This window comes from Staurois parvus, unplaced genomic scaffold (assembly GCF_062004578.1).
Source record: "Staurois parvus isolate SC_StPar_1 unplaced genomic scaffold, SC_StPar_1.0 ptg000102l, whole genome shotgun sequence".
Lineage (NCBI taxonomy): Eukaryota > Metazoa > Chordata > Amphibia > Anura > Ranidae > Staurois > Staurois parvus.
Genome location: NW_028317898.1, coordinates 1308773 through 1324170, shown reverse-complemented (window position 1 = coordinate 1324170; position 15398 = coordinate 1308773). Strand labels below are relative to the sequence as shown.

Genomic DNA, 15398 nt, shown 5'->3' with positions numbered 1-15398 from the left:
GGAGGCGGGAGGGTGTTGTGCGGGTGAGGGAGGTGGTGGAGGGCCAGGATTCGGGGAGATGTCCCCCCGCGGTTATGAGGAGGAGAAGGGTGAGAAAGGTGGCATGGGTGCGGGATGTGCAGGAGCGTGAGAAACTGCTAGTGGAGGTGTTCGGGTCAGTGTGAGAGTGGAGTAATAGGAGGAGGTGGTGGGTGCCGTAGAGGGGTGAAGGAAGCAGTGAAGACACAATATAAAATTGTTTGGGAGGGGCAGAGGGATATAGTGAATAGATTTTGGGAATGGAGGAGAGGAAAATGAGAAGGAGGAGTGGAAGAGGCATTTTGGGGAGGTGATGAGAGCAATAGTAGGGAGATGATAGCAATGAGGGGGAGATGTACAAGTTTTGGGGTGGAGCAGAGGGGTAAAGAAATGAGATTTGGGAACAGAGGATAGTAATATGGAAAGGAGTAGAGGGGATGTATTGTATAAAAGGTACTCGGAGTGGGTCTCAGGTATGTAAGAGATGTTTCCCAGGGTGTTTGCTTGCAGTCTGTCCAGCATGCAGTAGAGTTTCCTGCTGTTTTTGTGTCTTCCTGCTGCTTAAGTTCTCCTGCTTTAGTTCAACTGCTGTGTTTAACTGCTTCGCACTCGTTCAAAGCCGCACTCAATCATAAGCAGCACCCCCATCAGTGATCTCCCCCCATGAGCTGATCTAAATTTATAGGGAGATGCTCAAATGAGCATTCAACTCCGCCCTAATTAGAAGCTGATAAGGCTCACATGAATAGTGGGGGATGTTTCTTAGGAACCAGGCTACAGTTGTAAACCTGAGTGCACCTAGGAGGTGAGGACTGGTCAACATATACACAAATATAAATACACCATTTGTTCAGAATTTAACAGGAGTCAATGCGTTTTTCTGGTTAAGAGCGGAGGTAGGAGATAGATGCAGTTACCTGTGAAAGTAGAGAAGGCATAATTAAAGTGCTGTGTTTAACTGCTTCGCACTCATTCAAAGCCGCACTCAATCATAAGCAGCACCCCCATCAGAGACTTGCCCCCCATCAGATAAACAGCGCAATGTTAAAAATATTAAATGTTTAAGTCCCCATAAAACCTTTTTATTTTTAAAATATTCCTAATATCCACCTCTGATTTAAATAAGCTTTTGGTTCAATTTGTTTTCAATATCTGGACAAGTAGATTGTCATGAGGGACAAGTAGATTGGGACACCGATTTAGTCCCTTGGACAAGTAGGTTTTTCAAAAAATGTCCACACCCCTGGAATATGTCCCATAGGAAATCATGTTAAATGGACTGCTGTGCATTTCTGCACAAAGCAAAACACTTAGGTGTGAACCTAGACTAAAGGGTTAAAAACAGGGTGAGGAAGCAACAATGCTGCCTGCTTTAACCCCATTTGCTGTACTGGTCAAGGTTGCAGGGCAATTGCAGAGCAGCCTCATTCACTTGAATGGGTCATGCTTGACAGATGCTACACCCACCAACCATGACCACTTATAACTCCTGCTGCCACATGTGCACACCCCTTGCCATTGCCGCTAAAGGGGGTGCAGTTAGGGCAGGGGGAAAAAAGATAAAAAACAAAAAAAACACTACACCCCAACTGCAGGTTTTCAACTACAAATTTAAATGGACCTTTATCGTTCTGGGCACCCTAGAAGGCTGCTTTCACACTGATGTGCTGTGGTTTACATGCACTGCGGTGCAAAGCATCTGTAACTTTCCTGGGTTAACTGCACTTTTCTATAAACTTCTATTATATCTTGCAGGTCTGGTGTGCTTTCTGAAATCCTGCATTCAGGAGTTTTGGTGTGCTTTCAGAAAGTAGGATTGAATAAAAGTATGTGGCCAAGTGCAGCAAACCCACAGGCAAGCTGCAGGTCCACTGCACCAGTGTGGGTAAACTGCAGTGCATCAGTACAGAAGCAACCCTATACTATTATGCCCAGTATATTGCTTCACAGTGACTTCAAGATCTCTTTCCTGCTGCTGACACCACTCTGGAGACAGCTGGCCAGGGTAAGAGGTGGAGTGCATTTGGTATCACTTCACATTGGACAGAAGCCAGCACACAGGCGGCATTGGCTTATGCAGCTCTGGATCCCTACTACAGCTCCAACTCCACAAGTAGCCCCTCTGCATTGCACTCTGTAAGCAAGTCCAGACTGCCATCTTCCAGTCACCTGGCCGCGATCTATGGGTTGCTGATCCCCAGGTTAATGCATGAGAATAGTGGTGTACCACATTGCAGCCAAATACAAAAAACAAGCTTACACTCTACTCGACTCATTAACAACTTAAACTCCGGAAGATTTTACATCCTGCATGACTAAGCCATTTGATGCTATACTGAATGACACGTTACTGTAACTGGTAAATGCACGGTCAACAACGCTCAGCCCAAGAGAAATTTATATACAATTTTTTGTAAACAAATATTTTTTAGTGGCATTCAATCACCACTGCGTTTTTTTTTTGCAATATAAATCAAAAGACCAAAAGTTTATTTTTTTCCCTTTCTGCTATTATATGCATATCCAATGAAAATAGTAAAAAAAAAAAAAAAAAAAAAGATAACTTTTGGCCAAAATGTATTGTGCTACATGTCTGATGGAAAAGTGTATATTGATAGATTGTAGGTGCTATAACTTTTAAGCAAACCTAGGTTACATATACACACTAACATTTTTATTTATTTTTGTTCCAATGGCAGTGATCAGCAACTTGGGGATTGCAATAGTGTGGCAATCTTGACACTGACACTGGGGGGAACTGACCAACTGCCACTGACATTAATACAGTGATATTATACACTGTCACTGTACTAATGACACTGGATGGAAGGGGGAGGGGTTACCATCTAGGGCGATCAAGGGGTGTGCCCAACTATGTGTAACGTGTGCTTCTTTTACTACTAGATCTCCAAGTTTCTCATCCTGGATGAGAAACAGATAGATCCCTCTGTTGATAGTCAACACAGTTCTGGGCTGTGATTGTACACTGGTGATCAGCAGGTCCCAGCTGGGATTTGCTCACAGGCTCCCGCTGTGTAAAATCACAGAGGGTGCTGGCCAGGGGATGCCATGCACATGCCCAAAACTCAGAAGTAGGCAGCGATGTACGGTTATGTTGCTTTGCCTACAGTGGCTGCCTGTCTGCAGTACATTATGGGTGGGCACCAAGTGGTTAACTGAGGCCAAGTAGGATTGTAGACAAGTTGTCTACAAAGAAAGGTCGATGAAATACCCTTTGGCATGGTTAAAATTGTAAATCCGAACCATTTAGGCAGACCTGTGATACCAGCCTCTTCATTACAGCTACATTATTCTCACCTGCTTATATATGCAGTGGGGCAAAAAAGTAGTCAGCCACCAATTGAGCAAGTTCTCCCACTTAAAAAGATGAGAGAGGCCTGTAATTGGCATCATAGGTAGACCTCAACTATGAGAGACAAAATGAGTAAAACAAAATCCAGACAATCACATTGGCTGATTTGGAAAGAAATTATTTGCAAATTATGGTGGAAAATAAGTATTTGGTCACCTACAAACAAGATTTCTGGCTCACACAGACCTGTACCTTCTTCTTTAAGAGGCTCCTCTGTCCTGCACTCATTACCTGTATCAATGGCACCTGTTTGAACTTGTTATCAGTATAAAAGACACCTGTCCACAACCTCAAACAGTCACACTCCAAACTCCACTATGGTGAAGACCAAAGAGCTGTCGAAGGACACCAGAAACAAAATTGTAGACCTGCACCAGGCTGGGAAGACTGAATCTGCAATAGGCAAGCAGCTTGGTGTGAACAAATCAACTGTGGGAGCAATAATTAGAAAATTAAAGAGATACAAGACCACTGATAATCTCCCTCGATCTGGGGCTCCACGCTAGATCTCACCCCGTGGGGTCAAAATGATCACAAGAACGGTGAGCAAAAATCCCAGGACCACACAGAGGGACCTAGTGAATGACCTGCAGAGAGCTGGGACCAACGTAACAAAGGCTACCATCAGTAACACACTACGTTGTCAGGGACTCAGATCCTGCAGTGCCAGACGTGTCCCCCTGCTTAAGCCAGTACATGTCCGGGCCCGTCTGAAGTTTGCTAGAGAGCATTTGGATGATCCAGAAGAGGATTGGGAGAATATCATATGGTCAGATGAAACCAAAATAGAACTGTTTGGTAGAAACACAACTCGTCGTGTTTGGAGGAGAGTGAATGCCGAGTTGCATCCAAAGAACACCATACCTACTGTGAAGCATGGGGGTGGCAACATCATGCTTTGGGGCTGTTTCTCCGCAAAGGGACCAGGACGACTGATCCATGTACAGGGCAGAAAGAATGGGGCCATGTATCGTGAGATTTTGAGTGCAAACCTCCTTCCATCAGCAAGGGCATTGAAGATGAAACGTGGCTGAGTCTTCCAACATGACAATGATCCCAAACATACCGCCAGGGCAACGAAGGAGTGGCTTCGTAAGAAGCATTTCAAAGTCCTGGAGTGGCCTAGCCAGTCTGCAGATCTCAACCCCCTAGAAAACCTTTGGAGGGAGTTGAAAGTCCGTGTTGCCCAGCGACAGCCCCAAAACATCACTGCTCTAGAGGAGATCTGCATGAAGGAATGGGCCAACATACCAGCAACAATGTGTGCCAACCTTGTGAAGACTTACAGGAAACGTTTGACCTCTGTCATTGCCAACAAAGGATATATAACAAAGTATTGAGATGAACTTTTGATATTGACCAAATACTTATTTTCCACCATAATTTGCAAATAAATTCTTTCCAAATCAGCCAATGAGATTGTCTGGATTTTTTTTTCTCATTTTGTCTCTCATAGTTGAGGTCTACCTATGATGCCAATTACAGGCCTCTCTCATCTTTTTACGTGGGAGAACTTGCACACTTGGTGGCTAAATACTTTTTTGCCCCACTGTAAATCCATCTTATGCACAGGAGACCAGTATCTTCTATGACCTTTACTGTACACAATAGAATTTCAGAAAGACAGATAGGGTATGACCAGAACCCCGATTGTTCTCCAATATATTTAAAAGAAGCTGGCGTAGGTCTCTAGATGCATTGGCATTACCAACAGTCCCAAAAAGTCCTTGCTAGCCTGTAGTCCAAGCAGGCCAAATAATGGAATATTGCAGTCAGTAGAAAATGTAAGCGCTTTATAAGCACTAGTAACATTAAACTGTATAATCAAAAGAAAGCCTGGAGACTGCCTCTAAAGGAATGAAGATATTCTCACATATTAACATGATATACATGTATAGAGAACCATGCCACAGCTGAATATATTCAAGAAACAGAATTCAAAGATCATTTTACTACACATATACAGTTGTGTTCAAAATAATAGCAGTGTGTTGAAAAAAGTGAATAAAGCTCAACATCCTTCTAATAGCTTTTATTTCCATACAAACAAATGCATTGGGAACACAACACATTCAAAATCAAATCAAAACATGAAGAAAAATATATCAAATTTTTGTTGTTCCGCTTAAAAAAAATTGAAGAAAAGTGAATATTAGACGGTTCAAAAAAATAGCAGTGTTTGTATTCTTCTTTACAAGCTCAAACATTCACTATATAAACTGAAAAATGTTTGAAGATTTTGCTTTCCTTTGAATCACTTAATGAATATTTAGTTGTATAAGCACTGTTTCTGAGAACTGCTGTACATCTGTGTTGCATGGAGTCAACCAACTTCTGGCACCTGTGATCAGGTATTCCAGCCCAGGATGATTGGACTACATTCCACAGTTCTTCTCTATTTCTTGGTTTTGCCTCAGAAACTGCATTTTTGATGTCACCCCACAAGTTTTCTATTGGATTAAGATCCGGGGATTGGGCTGGCCACTCCATAACATCAATCTTGTTGGTCTGGAACCAAGATGTTGCACGTTTACTGGTGTGTTTGGGGTCGTTGTCTTGTTGGAACACCCATTTCAAGGGCATTTCCTCTTCAGCATAAAGCAGCATGACCTCTTCAAGTATTCTGATGTATTCACACTAACCCATGATCCCTGGTATGCGATAAATAGGCCCAACACCGTAGTATGAGAAACATCCCCATATCATGATGCTTGCACAACCATGCTTCACTGTCTTCACAGTGTACTGTGGCTTGAATTCAGTGATTCAGTGTTTGGGGGTCGTCTGACAAACGGTCTCCGGCCACTAGACCCAAAAAGAACAATCTTACTTTCATCAGTCCACAAAATGTTGCGCCATTTCTCTTTAGGCCAGTCTATGTGCTCTTTGGCAAATTGTAACCTCTTCAGCACATATCTTTTTTTCAACAGTGGGACTTTGCGGGGGCTTCTTGCAGATAGCTTGGCTTCACATGGCGTCTTCTAATTGTAACAGTACTCACAGGGAACTTTACACCTTCTTTGATCTTCCTGGAGCTGATTGTTGGCTGAGTCCTTGCCATTTTGGCTATTCTTCTATCCATTCGAATGGTAGTTTTTCGCTTTCTTCCACGTCTTTCAGGTTTTGGTTGCCATTTTAAAGCATTTGCGATCATTTTAGCTGAGCAGCCTATCATTTTCTGCACTTCTTTATATGTTTTCCCCTATCCAATCAACTTTTTAATCAAGGTACGCTGTTCTTCTGAACAATGTCTGGAACGACCCATTTTCCTCAGAATTTCAGAGAGAAATGCACTGTAAACAGCATGTACAACATTTGCTGCCTTCCTTCCTTAAATAAGGGCAATAATTGCCACCTGTTTTTCAAAGAATGAATGACCTCACTAATAGAACTCCACAGTGCTATGATTTTGAACCAAAAACAGTGATTGATCAGGTTAGCAATGTCTGACTGCTATTATTTTGAACACAACTGTATGTATTTTGTAGTGCACTGTATTAAATTCTTGTGCAATTCTAAAGTCTGCTACCACACACTGGCAGTAATAAATGGGCAACTCAATGCAATAAAACGCGAGTAAATCCATTTAATCTCATTAAAGTGGTAGTGAACTTGGTTTTTTTTTAACTTTTACCTACAGGTAAGCTTATAAGCCTTCCCTGTAGATGAAATGATATGTCCTAAACGTGCACTGTTTAGAAGATATCCATTTTTAAAGCCGACGCATGCGCTCTGAACGGCATACCCATGCCAATCCTTCGGAGTACTGTGCCGTAGCCCGGGACTCCCACACGCATGAGTGACACCATCATGGCCCGGCCTATCAGACGGAACCTGGAAAGGAAGACCAGGTGAAGACAGAAGCCTCTGCAGCAGTGACAGTGCCCCACCGGAGGGCTTAGTTTTAAGATAAGCTTTACATAATGTGCTAGTATGCAGTGCATATTATGACATTAACTTGCAGGGATCACTTTTCTCCTGCGGTTTACTAACACTTTAAAATGTGCAAATTCTTTTGCAGGCAGTCAAAGACAGCATGGATCTACTTACCCTTTACTAGCACCATCTTTTGAAGTTGGAAGACGGATGTCTTTGGCATTTTCAAAAATCTCTTGCAATTCCTCTGAAGTTGTGCTATAGGGGATGTTCTTAACAAACAGAGTTCGTGCATCTCTCTCTAAGATTAGAAGCGAGTCTTATGAAGTTACACACATTTCATTTAAGTATTAAAAATATTTTCATTAAAATTAAAATTTTGTTCAGATAACCCATCTGGAAAAATAAGCAGCTCCAGGACCACCACCTTGGAGTTCTGCTAGATTCAGTTTAGACCAGCCCCACTTTGAAAATTCAACGATTTTCACTGCAAAATATAATGCAGGTATAGCTCTAGAAAACTACTGAAATGCAACGTTTATTTAAACTCACAGAACAAACCTTTTGTGAAGGGCTAACTGAACACATCAGGCCTACATTTCTACGACTTTGGAACATGCACCACGACGAAGCTACTATTGTCTTCCTCTAGTACTGCAAACTTTACCTATGAGGAAACTGAAGCTATTGTTGAAACAAGGATGCAAATATAGGCTTGACTGAACCCCAACCTTCCTTATCTGCTCACTTTATTAAAACTGGTGAGTAAGTATTAAAAACAGTGTGTCAGCATAACAACCAGGCTGCCAACATCTTTTTGGTCCCCCCAATAACAGCATCACTATAAAGGGAACAAAGAGTGAGCAGTAATTGACTTTAATTTACAGAGAGTTTCACAATCCATGCCTTAAAGTCAATTAGAATGCAAAAGATACACAGGACCTATTCTTGCTATTAGGCTAGATGTGTACATTTAATATATAATCATATTATGAAAATGTAAAAACTAGCCAACGGATCAATTTAAAAACAAAAGTACTATATGGGAGGACAAACAGATCCTATCTTATGTTCTCTGCATTTTTTGTTTTCTCTGCAGGAGTGTTTGCCTTCTCTACTTTCATCGCAAAACAAAGAACCTTCTTTCCATTTAATTTCAGGGCTTTTTCCACTTCCTCCGCAGTAGCAAACTCCACATAGCCAAACCTCCTGCAGTAGAGATGGAAAAGTGAAGGAGCTGCAGCACAACAAACAAACAAGAGATCCCTGTGCTCAAATCCCAACCGCTAGTGCATGCATTTATCTATCAGGTGCTAAAGGGGTGTAACCACATATTAACACTAGAAATTCTGAGGACCCTCTGCACACTGGTATATACCCTTTCCAGCAGACTATGCAATAAATAGGGATATTTAGTTCACACATTGCAATACATGCTTAAGCTGGCCAACTGCGTCAAAGTAATCCCTCTATGGCCAGTCCTACTCTGCTCTGCCTACGCAAATGTTACTGTGGACACAATGCTAGCATAGGGGAAAAGACACAATGGGGGGAGCTACAAGGTTCAGGTCTGGCTACTGACCCACAATACAACAAACAAGATCTACCTGTGCTGAAATCCCAATAGCTAGTACATGCATTTATCCATCAGGTGCTAAAGGGGTGTAATTAATATTAATATGTGGTTACATCCCTTTTAGCACCTGATGGATAAATGCATGTACAAGCTATTGGGATTTAAGCACAGGTATATATATTTTTGGAAAGGGTCAGGGACATTTTTTTTTAACACAAAGTTGAGTTTTCGGTTCTATAGTCTTCAATGGAGACAATGCGGAAAAGCATGTAGTGCATTTTTTTTAATGCATTTTTTTGGTTTAATCTTCCTAGCAACTAGAAAAAAACCGTATGTACAAAAACACACCGCAAAAAGCACTGCAGAAACGCAAACTGCATAGGTGTGAACCTAGCCGTAGACCCAGCAGAAGCATGCAGTTGCAGAGCAAGTGAAGGAGCTGCAGCACAGGGCGCCTATTCAGCACGTTATCTTAACCATTTCAATACCGTGCAATTTTACACCTTCCTGCCCAGGCCAGTTTTCAGGTTTCAGCGCTCTCACACTTTGAATGACAATTGTGCGGTCATACAACATTGTACCCAAACTAAAATTTTATCATTTTCTTCACACAACTAGAGCTTTCTTTTGGTGGTATTTAATCACCGTCAGGGTTTTTATTTTTTGCTAAATTAACAAAAAAAAAACAAAAATTTTTTAAAAAAAAAACATTTTTCTTTGTTTCTGTTATAAAAGTTTACAAATAAATAATTGTTCTTCATAAATTTAGGCCGAGATGTATTCTGCTACATGTCTTTGGTGAAAATAACCCAAATTAGGATGTATTTTTTAGTTTGTAGGAAAGTTATAGAGTTCACAATCTATGGTATAGATCTGAAAATTGATCAATCCTGAAGTACTGACAGCCAATCTAATTTCTTGAGGTCCAAGAATGTCAGAACAGTACAGATATCCCACAAATGACCCCTTTTTGCAGAGTAGACAGTCCGACGTACTTCATAAGAGGCATGGCGAGTTTTTTGAAGTTGTATTTTTATGTCATAATTTTTTGGAAAATGAAAAAATTAAAACAATTATTTTCACTATTTTTTTTTTTACATACTGTCACCAGTGCAGTACAGCGTCATCATATAACTGGCATGACGGTGAACAGCGACACTGACTGGTGAGAGTATGAAAAAAAAATATATATATATTTTTTTTTTTTTTTTATTATATTTAATTTTTTATTACATTTTTTTTATTTTTTTTAAGATTTTTTTTCCATATTTTACTATGACCAAAGTAGTACAATGTTACCATAGTAACACTGTACTACTTTGGGGAAGTAATCAGTATTTTTTTTTTTTTTTACACAATTTGCTTATAGCAAAGAATTACTTTGCTATAAGCAAGCATTTACCTGAATGAAATCGATTCATTCAGTTTTTTTTTTTTTTTTGTGCTTAGCTGTGATTTGGTCACAGCTAATCACATGACATGTGCATGTGATTAGCTGTGACCATTCACAGCTAGGCACTAGTATACAATGGATGGCATCATGAATGAAGCCATCCATTGTATACAACTGTCATGTGACCTGCTGTGATTGGTCACAGCAGGTCACATGGTACCAGCAACGGGAGCCGGTACTCGGATCTGTCATCGGCCGTGTCCAAGGTGCACGGCCCGTGACAGATCCCGCTGCTGCGCCGCTCTGCATTACCGCAAATGGCGTGCACCCGGAATGAAGAGGCACATCTGAAGCCGCCAAACGACCATTGGCCGGGCGGCTAATGGTTAATAAATACTTACTTGGAGGCTCCAATCTGAACATCCTGCACTGGCAAGTTCTTCTTACAAAAAAAACTCCCTCAGAGCATTTTTAAGTTCATCATAATCTATTGCAGAATTCAGATTTGCAACAAATACTGACAAATCTAACAAAAGGAGTAAAAAAAAAAAAAAAGATTTTAACCAGAAATACCAAATACACATTAGCAAATATGGCATGAACTTTGAAATGATGGCCAACATTGAATAGAATTAGCATGTAAAGCAGGAATTTCAGCTTCATTATCTGTCCCAGAGACCCAAGGGAACGCTATTATGCTACTATACGAACACAACTTAAAGCAGAGATATACACACACCGATTTAACAGTTTCACATAAATGACATTCAGAGCATCCCATGAGAACAACTGTCACAGTTACCTGCATCTTTCAACTAAACTGTCAAGCCATTTAATGGTTGGTGTTCTAACCAATCACACGCGCAGCACCATGGCAACTGCAGAACAGAGGCTAAAGCTGGCCATACATTACACAACTTTCCTATTCAATTTCCTTTAGATTTACCTTCAACTAAGACACGCAAGAGCCTTCCTGACTGCATACAAACTGAAAGTTTAGGTTTGACCGCATATGTTTTGGAAAATCTAAAGGAAATTGACACTTGCAGACTTAATACTACTGACAAGAGAAAACTCAACTGAAATGTTCTTGACACTTGTACCCCAGAAGGGCCATTATATTGCCAGGTGAGAATTCTCAGATTTTCTCAACTGGAATGCACACAGCCAACATGGATTTCCTGACATTTTCGTTAATCTCTGCATCTGGATATGCATAGTACACGACAAAGGTCTATAGGTGCCAGAAAACCAAGAGTCCAGCATACATCCAGCGCCCCGAATAACGTTTCCTAAACACATCACTTCCAGAGCCAATTTTTTTAAATTTTGTGCACATTTGTACATAAAAATGCACATGAAACCCTGAAAATATTTTAAGAAGGTAAAAAAAAAATTTTAATGTATGAACTTTTTTTTTTTTTTAAATATTTTTCAGCAAAAAACTAATGAAAACAAATGCTCAATTTCCTGGTAAAGTATAAAAAAAAAAAAAAGTAGTGTCACCATGGTGACACTCCACTCCTAGAGTGACAGTATGTAAAACAACAAATATAAAAAAATAAAATAGTTAAAAAAAAAATGTTTAAAAATTATAATTTTGGTTATAAACTAATTTGGGATTTTTTTTTTACTAGAAAGATAACGGAATACATTTTGGCCAAGATTTATGATGAAATATATATTTGCAAAATTTTATAAGAAAAACACTTTTTTTCAAAATTTTTGGACTTTCATTTACATAGCAAAAAATAAAAATCCCGGTGGTGAATAAATACCACCAAAATAAAGCTTTATCTGTCTAAAAAAAAGGCTAAAAAATTCATATGGGTACAGTGTTGCATGACCGCGCAATTGTCATTCAAAGTGTGATAGCACTGAAAGCTGAAGATTGGCCTGGACCAGGAAGGGGGTAAAAGTGTCCAGACTTGAAGTGGTTAAATATGGCAATGCAGTTAAGTAGAGCAAAAAGGCTTTTTTTTCCCCTTTTTAAATATGTTGGATAGAAGAGGAGAGGGTTCCATTTATTGACCATCTGTGTCAGAGAATTCCCTTCACTTCCTTCAATGTTGCCTCAACATGAAGAGGAGATATCTTTCCAATGTGAAGGATATCCTCTCAGACAGTTGTCACAGGAAAAAGTGCCCCCATTAGAAAAAGGTCTCCTGCATTCATGTTTTGGTGGCAACAAAATGTTGAATCTTTACAACGGGGACACAGACGGCAAAAAAAAAAAAAAAAAAAATCTGACAAAAGGTTTTCTTTCATTACACAAGTAAAAAAAAAATAAAAGTTCCAGTAAAAAGAGATCTCCATTGCATGTTAAAAACAAAGTTATCACATTTATGGCACATCAGCAAACATCAGTCATCAAAGATCAGTATTAAGTCCCAAAATTGTTCATCATTTGTGCCAACAATTCACAAGACAGCAGGCAGCTTACCCTCCTCTTCAGACCCCTCCTTTACAGCTTTCTTCCCTTGAGGCATTTTGGCAGGAGCTTTCTTGGCAACAGGTTTTTTCTCTTCTTCAATTCCATTAACACACCAAAGCAAATTTCAGTGACACCATCTCTCTATTAGATATCTAGTATTGTAAGAGTGGGAGGAGCCATCCACTATGTCCATGTCTCCTTCCCCTGTAATCCCAGGGCGTTGCCATGGAAACAGAGGTGACCCGGAAGTAGAAAAGAGGGCAGCCTGTCACTTCAGGTGTCCTCAACCCACAGAGCGCCGCCTCTTTCTCTATGATTTGCCTCCTGTTCTCCTCCCCCTAGGTGGAGACCCGCCCCTTCCATCACGGCAGATGAGGATTCTGACCCCGCCTCTTCTCCGCCCCCTCAAAGAGTTCTACACCATACTCCTCCCCCCAGGCGGAGTTTCGGTCTTTTCCCCACTCTCATTTAGAGAGGTACCACGCCCCCACATTTATGGAGGTGAAAGCCACCCCCTCTAAAAAGTTCAATGGGAGGACATAGAGATGCCGCCCCAAAGCTTTGTCGCCCCGCCCCCATGCTCTGATGCCACGCCCCCGTTTTCTGAGTGGTAGGTGGCAAAGTCCCCGCCCCTCTCATTTGCATAAACGTTGCAGAGGATTGTGGGTATGTCGGTGTGTGATCCGGGGATGGGGGCTGAGCGGTTGTGTGTAATGTATGAGTACGGTATTCGGTGTAGGAGGTATACATTATTAATAATAATACATCCACACATACATCACAGCAGACACGTCTAGGAATAAAGGGAATGAGATGGACGGGCTCTCCATGATGTGACCCTCACAGATCCTGGAAGGGTTTATATAGAACAGGACACACCATAGTAATTAGGTGAAGGAAGGCTCGCTACCAAGGCTATGTGCACACCTTGGGGGGCTGTGAGGCCAGAACCAATCAGTGGTGAGTCCACCCAGACCACATGACATGAGAAGAGCAACAATCGAACAGTGAAGAAAAAGAAGAGATGTTGTCATGTGGGACATTGGAAGGAGACTCCTGATTGGCTGGCAGAGCAAGTCTGATGTGTGAGATGGAGGCACCCCACTGAAGAGTGAAGAAATGTGTGCGTGTGGGCGCTACCAGAACCCGATTCAGACTACTCTCCCTTCCGTCACCGATTTTTTACTTCACCACAGCATGTGAGGGTGCTGCACGACCCGATTCAGACTACTTTCCCCTCCCCCACCCTCATTATTCATCACGGCATGTGGGTGCGCTACATGACCCGATTCAGACTACTCTCCCCTCCCCCACCATCATTACACTCCACCACGGCATGTGGGGGCGCTACACCACCCGATTCAGACTACTCTCCCCTCCCACACCATCATTACACTCCGCCACGGCATGTGGGGGCGCTACATGACCCAATTCAGACTACTCTCCCACCCTTATTACACTCCGCCACGGCATGTGGGGGCGCTACACCACCCGATTCAGACTACTCTCCCACCCTCATTACACTCCGCCACGGCATGTGGGGGCGCTACATGACCCAATTCAGACTACTCTCCCACCCTCATTACACTCCGCCACGGCTTGTGTGGGCGCCACACGACCCAATTCAGACTACTCTCCCCTCCCCCACCCTCATTATACTCCTCCACAGCCCGTGGGGGTGCCACACGACCCGATTCAGACTACTCTCCCACCCTCATTACACTCCGCCACGGCTTGTGGGGGCGCTACAGAACCCAATTCAGGCTACTCTCCCCTCCCCCACCCTCATTAAACAGCGGTTGCACCATGCATGTGAGGTATTGCCGTGAACGTCAGATCAAGGGCAGTAATTCTAACACTAGACCTCCTCTGTAAATCTAAAATGGTAGCTTTTAAAGGCTTTTAAAGTGTTGCCTATGGATATTAAAAATGTTTGCAGTTTGTCGCCATTGCACGGGGAATGCGCAGTTTTAAAGCATGTCATGTTTGGTATCTGTTTACTCAGAATACCATTTTTAGATCTTTTATATTTTACCAAAGAGTTGGCCAATATATTGTGTTTTTGTGCATTAAAAGTAAAAAAAGTGTATTTTTTTTTTATTTGCATTTGAAAAATCGCTGCGCGAGTACTATGTGCCATAATAAATTGTAGTACCACCATTTTATTCACTAGGTTGTCTGCTTTAAAATAATATATACTGTTTAAATTAATTTCCTAGCAAAAAATACTGATTTTTTTTCATGTGAACAAAAAGTGTCAGAAAAGGTTTGGTCTTCAGGTGGTTAGAAGAGTGAGTGATGTGTGGCATAAACTTCTAATGCTGGGCATAGAATGCCCCCACCCCCCAAAACGACCCCCAAAATGAATTTTTGGAAAGTAGACACCCCAAACTATTTGCTGAGAAGCATATTGAATCAATAGAAGAATTTATTTTTTTATCTCAAGTTTTTGGAAAATGACAAAAAATTTTTTTTTTTTTTTACACAAAATTGTCACTTAAATGATTTACAGCTCACACATGCCATGGGTATATGTGGAATTACTCCCCAAAATACATTTTGCTACTTCTCCCGAGTATGGGGGTACCACAAGTGAGAGAAGTTTTGGCAGTCTAGCCAAGTACAGGACCCCAAAATCCAATAAGCACCTTCAGGCTTTTAAAGGGCTTTATTTCCTCATTACACTTCCAGACTACCTATCACAGTTTCGGAGGTCCTGAAATGCCAG

The 15398-nt window shown here is 41.5% G+C and overlaps 1 long non-coding RNA gene, 1 other non-coding gene and 1 pseudogene across 3 annotated transcripts in view; 2 read left to right on the top strand and 1 right to left on the bottom strand.

The window, feature by feature from the left end:
- LOC149467739 (uncharacterized) overlaps positions 1 to 15398 on the top strand; it is a 78239-nt gene that overhangs the window by 29796 nt on the left and 33045 nt on the right. The gene's annotated exons all lie outside the window — the stretch shown is intronic.
- LOC149467742 (small nucleolar RNA SNORD82) lies at positions 12585 to 12650 on the bottom strand. The gene has a single exon (XR_016311870.1). It is a non-coding gene; the product is annotated as a small nucleolar RNA SNORD82 (small nucleolar RNA).
- LOC149467741 (Nuclear RNase P) lies at positions 13561 to 13843 on the top strand (annotated as a pseudogene).